The sequence below is a fragment of the Oryx dammah genome, unplaced genomic scaffold (assembly GCF_014754425.2).
Source record: "Oryx dammah isolate SB20612 unplaced genomic scaffold, SCBI_Odam_1.1 HiC_scaffold_12, whole genome shotgun sequence".
Classification (NCBI taxonomy): Eukaryota; Metazoa; Chordata; class Mammalia; order Artiodactyla; family Bovidae; genus Oryx; species Oryx dammah.
The window spans coordinates 19562286-19570039 of NW_024070196.1; the positions used below are offsets into that span (position 1 = coordinate 19562286).

At 36.6% G+C, this 7754-nt stretch overlaps 1 non-coding gene across 1 annotated transcript; it reads left to right on the plus strand.

The window, feature by feature from the left end:
* The first annotated feature begins 6624 nt into the window (after positions 1 to 6624).
* LOC120871649 lies at positions 6625 to 6789 on the plus strand. The gene has a single exon (XR_005723077.1). It is a non-coding gene; the product is annotated as a U1 spliceosomal RNA (small nuclear RNA).
* The last annotated feature ends 965 nt before the right edge of the window (positions 6790 to 7754 follow it).

Consider the following 7754-nt stretch of genomic DNA (forward strand, 5'->3'; position numbering starts at 1 on the left):
GCCTCTGATTTTTCATAGTCTTATTTCTTTTTATACTGACTGTGGAGGATTTTGACTAAATTGTTGCTCAACAGTATTAAATTTCAAGACAACAAGCATAAACAGATTATAAAATTTTAAAAATTAGCTTATTTTAATATTAAAATTTAAATAAAACCATAAGTAAAAGGCAAGATAATTTTGATATTTAAAATATGGCAAGTTAATTAATAAGATTCAACCAATAATGAGAGCTGCATGTTGACAGTTCCTTGTTGAAATATAAGTATTTGTGTTCCAACTGCAACTGTGGATTTTTTTAAAGTGACACTTTTATATTTTTAAAAAGTTTGTGTTATCCAGATAAATAGGTAAATTTTAATTTATTAGCCATATTTCTCCAGGATTTTATTGTTTCAGGTATCCTTGCAACTCCATATATTAAACAGGACTTCACTTTTAAAGTATTTCAAATCACAGAAAGAGAGTATTATATTATGTAAATTAATTTCATATTTTCTTTTTTGGAAGAGCAGAATATATTTCTGCAATTGAAATACTCACTCTAACTTTTTAAAAAATGTCCTAATTAAAAAAAAAAAGCAAAATATGGAAAGGTGTTGAACCTCACTTTCCAACTAGATATTTGAGATGTTTTGAAAGATAAGAACTGGTTGGTTATAAATATTTATACAGTTAGACCTAGTATACCAAAAGATAATTATGAAGAATAACTTACGAAAAATGGCCATTCCAATGATTTTACTGCTATTTTTAGATGACATGTAAAACCTAGTTGTTCAGCCAATTAGGTGCTATCTCTCTGTTCCTAGTCCCTCCATTTGTGATAACTATCTGTATTTTAATAATCAAAGTTCAAGATAGGTTCTGGTTCAAGATGGTGACATAGCAGAATTCTTGACTCTCCTTCTGCCATGAACACACCGAATCTGTAAGTATGTAACAATTTCCTCAGAAAAAACTTAAAAACTGGCTGAGCAACTCCTATACATCAGGCAAATGAAAACAAACAAATAAAAAAAGCACACACTGAAGTGGGGAAGAGAAGCTGGAATACAATCTCTCCATGAATTGCCCACCCCAAGTGCTAAGACCTACAATCAAGAGGGCACTTAAAACCTGGAAGTTCTCCTTAAGGAATAAAGGGTTTGAACCACACAGAGGGTGATCCAAATTTTAAGACCTGCACATAAAAGATAAGATTCCAAAACATCTAGCTTTGAAATCAATGAGACTCATATCCATGAAAGCAACAATGCCATGCTGAAGTGAGAAATGCTTCGTAAAGGGCTCGTGTACAGACTCACTCATCTCAGGGCTCTGTACAGAGGCAGTCAATCTAGAGATGTCCAGATTAGGTGAAAGAGGTTCATTTGCTAATCCTAGAGTTTCAGCCTGAGAAGCAGATTTAGTGCATATCTAGGGACCTGCTACCTGGCAGGCATCATCTTTCACTCTCCCTCTGTCTCATTCCAGCAAGGGGGCACTCTCTAGCCTCTCTACCCCTCAACAGTGGGTGCCATTTATATGCTTTATCTCTGCCTTGCTCCAGCCCGTGGATTCCACCTTCTTTTTTCTTCACTTTCCTCCCTGTGGGTGTTACCTATACACTCTTCCTCTGCCTCGCTCCACCCAGGGGTTGCCATGTCCAGGTACCCTCTGCGCCACAGTCTTAGCACCATTATCTCCCAGATGGGAGCTTTTACGTGTCTCTGGTTCTTATATCAGGTGTGCCAGGTTTTAGGGTTGCCACTCAGAGGCCAGGGTGGCTAGTGATCCTAGGTCCCATGACAGAGTGGAGCAATCAGAGGGACAGTTCTTGGCAGACTGCCTGCCAGAGCACTGCACACAGAGCAAAGAAACATACCCTCTGTCTTTCTGTGAAAGGAGTCTATTTGCTTGTGCAGGAACATTGATATGAGGGGCCGCCTTCTAGTTTGGCACATCTAGAGCCCTATGGTGGGGCTCTCAGGTAAAGGAGGTTGTTGGGTGAAATCTCAGTACTCTGCCTTTGCCTCACTCCAGATCACTGGTATCATCCAGAAAGAAAAGGATATCTCTTTCTCTGACACCCCAGTTACTGTCTGTGGCTAGAGGACATCTATATATCACCTGGCTCTGGTGGCCAGTGGGTCTTATGTTTGTGGTTCCCACTGGACCGTAACCAATGGAGAAAGAAAAATTCAAACAGTTACTATCCACATGGCACAGCAAAAGGCAACAGACCCGGGAGTTTAGTCACTCTTAGCTTATCATCATAGTTATAGTCTGAGAAACAGATTCTAATTGAACATACATGTAAGGGCTAACTCTAATCCTCTCCAGGGACCTTGAATATAGTGGATGCTATCTTTGCATTCTCCAACTGCCAAGTTCTAGAGCAGCTGTACCTCCCAGAGAGGAGCTCTTACAGTGTCTGATGCCCTGGTTTCTGTGGCTGCCAACCAAGGGATGCCATGCAATCACCTGTCTCTGGTGGCCAGAGGGGAGCTTGTGTCCTGGGTTTCATGGGTCTATAATAATCAGAGAGACAGTTCTTGACAAGCTACATTCTCTGTTTCACTGTACAAACAGCAGACTGAAACACACTCAAAGTCTTTCTGTGTTTATTTGGAGTTTCAGCCTGAGACACAGGCTTCAGGCATGGGACACATCTAGTGATCTATAGAGCTACTATCAGTAACATAGAATAGTGGATGTTATCTTTGCACTTTCCTTCTACTCTGCTACAGCTCACAGGTATCTCCTGGGAAGGAACTTATATTCATACCTGGAGCCCCCATTTTCATTACTACTACTAACCAGGCAGCACCCTGAACTGCATGGCCCTGGTAGTGATACCTATACTTGCAGTCCCTTAGGTCTGCATACCTTAATAGTGGCTGCCTGGCTGCCAATCATCCTGAATCTAGGTGCTTAATGAGATGCTTCCCTCTGGGACAATGACAAGTCTTGCACAGCTTCAACTACTGGAAGTCATTTAAGATAAAATAGACTGCATTGGTAATCATACAAGTTTGAGAGAAAAAAGTGAGGGCATGATAGAACAATAAGATCCATCTCCTACTCAAAGCCACTCTTTCAAGACTGGGAGAGGCAGCTATTTTATCTAATGCATGAAGACCAATGTAGAAAGTCAAAAAGAAATGAATGAAACAGAGATAAGTTAATACCCCGTAAAGAGTTCAACAGAACGGTCAACTAATTAATGGTCAACTAACGGTTCAACTAACTCTAGAAAAGAACAGATGACCACAGTGAGATCATCAGCAGAAAGAGAGAAAATATAAATACCATATAGACCTCACAGAACTGAAGAACATAATAAACTGAAAAATGTACTAGAGAGGTTCAATAGCACACCAGACAAAGCAGAAATAAGGATCAATGAATTTAAAGACAGGGCACCAGAATTCACTTCAAGCAGCTAAAATGAAAAAAGCACAGATAAAGGAAACTGTGTAACAATATCAGATGGATTAATATTCACACTAAAAGGGTGAATATTTACAGGAAAAGACAGAAAGAAAGTGGCAGACAGAAAGAAAATTTCTTGGAAAATTATTTCAAGAAATAATAGCTGGCAGCTTCCCTAACATGAAAAGGAAACAAACATTCAGATAAAGGAAGGACAGAGAGTTCCAAATAAAGTTAACTCAAGAACCCACATGAAGGCATATTAGAATTAAAATGTCAAACTTATGAGGATAATTTAAAAGTAGCAAGAGAAAAAAAAAAACTTGCTATATACAAAGGAACACCCATAAAATTATAAATTTAGTTTTCAGCAGGAATTTTGTGGGCCAGAGGTATGGCACAATAAATTCTAAGTGTTGGAAGAAAAAATATTCCAACCAAGAGTACTATACCTGGCAAAGTATATTCATAATTAAGGCAAGATAAAGACTTTTCCAGACAAGCAAAAAGTAAAGGAATTTGTCACCACTAAACTTGCCTTACAAGAAATGTTAAAGGAACTTTTTTAAGTTAAAAAGAAGACACAAGTTAGTATCAGAAAAACATACACAAATACGAATATCCCTGATAAAAGGTAACAGATGAATCATGTATAAAGCTAGAATGAATGTGAAAAAGGTAAAGTAGTAAAAATAACTTACAATAATATGTTAAGGGATTAATCATGACAAAATATGTAAATTGTGATGTCACAAACATAAAACATAGGTGGGAGAAGGAGGCTCAGAATCTGCTCAAACTTAAGGTATCAAGTTAAAATTGACTGTTATAAATACACATATTATTGGAAAGTCTCATGGTAACCATAAAGTAAAAACCGGTAGTAGATACTCACAGATAAAGAAGAGGGAATCTAAACATACCCAAAGAGAAAGTCATCAAACCACAAAGGAAGTGAGCAAGAGAGGGAATAGACAGGAACTAAAAACAGCCAGAAAGCAATGAACAAAAAGGCCAAAAATACACATCTATAAATAATGACTTCCAATGTTAATGGACTAAACTCTCCAGTCAAAATATGTAGAATGACTGACTGAGCAAGAAATTAGACCTACCTGTATGTTGCCTACAAGAAACTCACTTCAGATGTAAGGGCACACACAGGCTAAAAGTAGAGGGACAGAAAGATATTATATGCAAATACAAGCCCAAAGATAGTTGGGGTAGCTATAGTATTATCAGACAAAATAGGCTTTAAGACAAAGACTTTAATAAGAAAAGAAAGTAATGACATAATGATAAAGGGGTCAATCCTACAAGAGGATGTAATGTTTGTAAATATTTATGCATCCAATTTAGGAGCACCTAAATATATAAAGCAAATATTGACAGATGTCATGGCTCAAATGGTAAAGAATCTGCCTACAATGAAGGAGACCTGGATTCAATTCCTTGGTCAGGAAGATACCCTGGAGAAGGGAATGACTACCCACTCTAGTATTATTGCCTGGAGAATTCCAAGGACAGAGGAGTATGGTGGGCTCACAGTCCATGGGAATGCAGAGTCAGACACAACTGAGTGATTTTCATTTTCATTTTTTCACTTCAAAGGGAGAAACACACATCAATATAATAATAATAGGGGGCTAGTGGCTCAGAGGTTAAAGCATCTGCCTCCAATGCAGGAGACCTGGGTTCAATCCTTGGGTCAGGAAGATCCCCTGGAGAAGGAAATGGCAACCCACTCCAGTATTCTTGCCTGGAGAATCCCATGGATGGAGGAGCCTGGTAGGATATAGTCCACAGGGTCACAAAGAGTCAGACACGACTGAGGAACTTCACCTTCACCTTCATGCTACCTGACTTGTATCTGTGGATGGATCATCCAGATAGAGTAACAATAAGGAAACATCAGCCTTAAATGACACATTAGAACAGATGCATTTAACAGATATGTAATAACATTCCATCTAAAAGCAATGGAATACACATTCTTCTCAAGTGCTTATGGAAAATCCCCCACAATATATCATATAAGTCAATAAAGCAAATCTTCACAAATTTAAGAAGATTGAAATCTTATCAAAAATCACTTAGAAAATCCCAGAAAACTACAAAAAAAAAAATTAATGAGGTGATATTACACTTAATACAAAGGATCAAAAAAGACTAAGAAATACAAAGAATCAAAAAAGACTACTATGAATAATTATATACCAACAAAATGGACAACCTAAAACAAATGGATAAATCCATAGAAACATAAAACCTACCAACTGAAACATGAAGAAACAAAATCTAAACAGAAAGTTCACTATGCATGTTGAATCAGAACCAAAAACCTCCCAATAAACAAAGTCAGGGCATGACTGTATCACTTGTAAATTTTACCAAACATTTTAATAAGATTTAATACCTATACTTCTCAAATTCTTGCAAAAATAGAAAAGGAGGAAACCCTTCCAAACTCTTACAAGGCCAGCATTATCATAATGCCAAGTCAGATAATAATGCCAACAAGAAAAAAAAAAAAAAACAAAAACATACAGGCCAGTATCCCTGATGAGTACACATGCAAGAATCCTGGACAACAATTAGTGAAGCAAATTCAGTAATACATTAAAAGGATTGTTTACCATGATCAAATGGGATTCATTCCAGGAATGCAAGGGTGGCTCAACAAAGGCAAACCAATCAATGTGATATACTACATTAACAGAATGAAGGATAAAATTATACAACCATCTTAATAGTTGAATAAAAAGCGCTTGACAAAATTCAACACTGACTTTATGACAAATCTATGAACAAAGTATAGAGGAAATGTACCACAATAAAATATAGGCCATTAATGACAAGATTACAGTTAATATTATACCCAACAATAAAAAGGTAAAAGCTTTTCCTCTGAGATCAAGAATAAGTGCCTACTCTTGCCACTTGTCTTCAACATCATGTTAGAATGCCTAACTAGATAAATTAGGCAAGAAAAAGAAATAAAGGGCATCCAAACTGGAAAGGAAGAAGCAACATAGTCTCTATCTACTGGTGACATATTACTATAGCAAATACTAAAGACTCCACTAAAACTGTCAGAACTAATACACAAAGTCAGTAAAGTTGCAAGATTCAAAACTATACAAAAGTGATTGCATTACCCTACACTGATAAGTTATTATCAGAATGTGAAATTAAGAAAACAATGACATACTTACCTGGCAGCGGGGATACCATGGTCATGAAGGTGGTTTCCCTAGGACAAGGCTCATCTATTGCACTCCAGATATGCTGGCCCCTGCGATTTCTCCAAATGTGGGAAACTGGACTGCATAATTTGTTGTAGTGGGGGGACTGCATTGGTGTATTCCTGTGAAAGAAAAAAAAAGAAAATAATCCTATTACAATTGCATCAAAAAGAATAAAATACACAGGATTAAAGTTAACCAAGGAAGTGAAAAATCTCTACACTGACAACTATAAGATATTGATAAAGGAAAACTGAGGAATACACAAATAAATGGAAATACATTCCAGGTTTATGGATGGGAAAAATTAATATGTTAAATTGTCCATACCACTCAAAGCAATCTACATGTTCAAAGCAATTTCTATAAAAATTCCAATAGCATTTTTCACAGAAATGAAATAAATAATCCTAAAATTTATAGGGAATCACAAGAGATTGCAAAAAGCCAAAGTAAACCTGACGGGAGTGGGGGGAAACAAAGCTGGAAGCATTACACTCCCTGATTTCAAACTACATAGCAAAGTTATAATAATCAGAACAATCTCATTCCCATCAAATTTTAAAATTCATTTTAATTTTTTCCCCAATCTGATAAGCAAAAATTTCTCAATATATCTTAATTTGCATTTAAAAATAACTAAAAAATAAAATAACTAGTATAATTTAGGGGGAAAAAGTATACTACTGTCTTCACGACAGATATATATATATATCAACACAATGTAGTAGAGCCCAGAAGTAAACTAAGTGCCTATATATGCATGGGTTTACTATAAATTTGCTAAGTCATGTCCGACTCTTTGCAACCCCATAGACTGTAGCCCACCAGGCTCCTCTGACCATGGAATTTTCCAGCAAGAATAGTGGACTGTGTTGCCATTTCCTTCTCTAGGAACCAAGAATACATAATGGGGAAGGGGTAATCTCATCAAAAATGGTGACAGGAAAACTGGATAGTCACATGAAAAAGAATGAATCTAGACTACTATCTTACACCATACACAACAATTAAATCTGAATGGATTAAAGAATTCAATGTAACACATGAAACCATAAAACACCTGTTGAAAACATGGACATTAAACCTCCT